We start from the raw sequence: 2,439 nt of genomic DNA, 5'->3' as shown, positions 1-2,439 counted from the left end.
TATCATCTCACCCCAGTTAGAATGGCTAGAATAAAAAAAAAGAAAAAAAACTAACAGATAAATGTTGGTGAGGATGTGGAGAAAAGGGAGATGTTGTATGCTGTTGGTGGGAATATAAATTGGTGCAGCCACTGTGAAAAACAGTATGGAGGTTCCTCAAAAAAATTAAAGGCAGGAGGACGTTGTATTAAGTGAAATAAGCCAGACACAGGATGAATACGACATGATACCACTTACATGATGAATCTAAAATAGTCAAACTCATAGAAGCAGAGTGGAATGGTGGCTGCTAGGGGCTGAAGGGAAGGGAAAACAGGGAGGTATTAGTAGCCAAAGAATAACAAAGTTATGGTTACACGAGATGAATAAGTCCTGGAGATCTACTGTACTCATATAGCTTAGTGTCTATACTTAATACTGTGTTGTATACTCAGAAATTTGCTACAAGGGTAGATCTTATGTTAAGTGTTCTTATTACACAAAAATTAATAAATAAGGGTCTGGGAGGAAACTTCTGAAGGTGACAAATAGGTTTATGGAATAGGTTGTGGTGATGGTTTCACAGGTGTACACTTATCTCTAAACTCACCAAGTTGCACAGATTAAATATGTACAGCTTTTTGTATGTCAATCATACCTCAATAAAGTGGTTTTAAAAACCACTGGGGGACAAAATCCTCTCAGTTGAGAACCATTGCAATAACAGGATTTTAGTTCACGTAAAGCAGATCTTTTTTTAAAAATTGCGGTGAAATATATATATATAACATGAGAATTGCCATTTTAATCATTTTAAAGCATAAAGCAGATCTTAATTGATGTTAAATGATACTTCCCAAAGTACATATGGTTCTCTTTATGATTAATAAATCATAGTACCCAACTTACACAGACATATTAAAAACAAAGCAAAACAAGAGATTCATGGTATTCAGTATCTGGTTACCATGGTTAAGCACAAACTACACTAATCTTACTTTCTAGAAATCTCTCTTTTCCATCTTCAAATAACTGGAAGAAAAAATAACCTATAGGTGTTCAACTATTTGAGTGAAGAAAGAGATAAGGGGAAAAAACAAGAAAACTCTGCCCATGTAAAAATTCTTTATTTCTCAGACCCTGATGTGTTGGAGTCCACCTATGTTCATTTAATTCTGTGGCTCATTTTGATTTAGTTCCATGACTGCTTTATAGCTCTAAATAAATAGATTTTAAAAAACATTCATTTATCTTCATGTCACAAAAACTAGATCTCAACATTTTTGTGGAAAGCACTCTCTTCACACACAAGAATTTAAATACGAATGCAATAATCATCATTATGGAACTAGCTACTACGACCTGACAACTCCTTTCCTATTATTTGCTAGAGTCCCATACACAGTGTAAGTAGCTGATTTCAAAGTGGAGGAAACTGAAATGTGTAATTTCCTTGCAGAGCTAACCTTGTGGATGAAAGAGGCTGAAGATGCCTGTAGGGAATCCAGGAGATTTCTATTATAGTGCATCATTTCCAGCTGGCTTTGACCTGTAAGAAAACTGTAGTTTTCAGCTCTTTTCATTATAAATGGAGTTTGTAAGAAAAATTTCTTATTACCATATAATCTTAGAGTAGTTCTCCAACCCAGCACAACACTCAATGCTGCCATGTCCTTTATAACATCACTGACCTGGTTATCCAGTCTATGCTTAAATATCTCCATGTCTGGATGCTCATTACTGCTGAAGGAAGCCTGTTTCACTGCTGGAGAGTTTTAATTACTAGAATATCCTTCTTTATTTTAAGATGAAATTTGCTGCTTGGTCTGGAGCAACATGTGATGACTTTCTGCTGCCATATGAAATGTATTCAAATGTTCAAAATGTGAACTATCTCTTCCTCTTAAATTTTTCTTTTTGTCTAAGAACAAATATTGTATTGAGTGCAATCTCTATGAGGATCTTCTTTACACATCCTAGAACGTAAAAAAATAATATTAATAAATAAAAAAAATTAATAAATAAAAAAACAAAGTAGTAACTGATACACAGTATGTATTCAGCCCAATTTAACTATTATTACTAGCCCAATATTCTTCTTCTTATATTTATGTCCTTCATATAATGATCATTAATTCCTTTGTTCTCAAATCAATGTATTAATGCACTTAGTAATATGCGTATATATATTTACAAAGAAAATTATCTTGTTAGTTATAGAGCATCACTTAAGAGGGCAGGTGTTAAAAAGATTTTTCAGATGTGATATACATACACACAATGAAATACTACTTCACATTAGGAAAAGAAGAAAATCCTGTCACTCAAGACAATGTGGAGGAACCTGGAGGACATTATGCTAAGTGGATTAAGCCAAGCACAGAAAGACAAATACTGCATCTCACATACATAGTGGAATCTACAATAGTTTAACTCACAGAAGCAGAGAGTTGAAAGATG

Source organism: Galeopterus variegatus, unplaced genomic scaffold (genome assembly GCF_000696425.1).
Source record: "Galeopterus variegatus unplaced genomic scaffold, G_variegatus-3.0.2 Scaffold9743, whole genome shotgun sequence".
NCBI lineage: Eukaryota > Metazoa > Chordata > Mammalia > Dermoptera > Cynocephalidae > Galeopterus > Galeopterus variegatus.
This window is presented reverse-complemented; position numbering follows the sequence as displayed.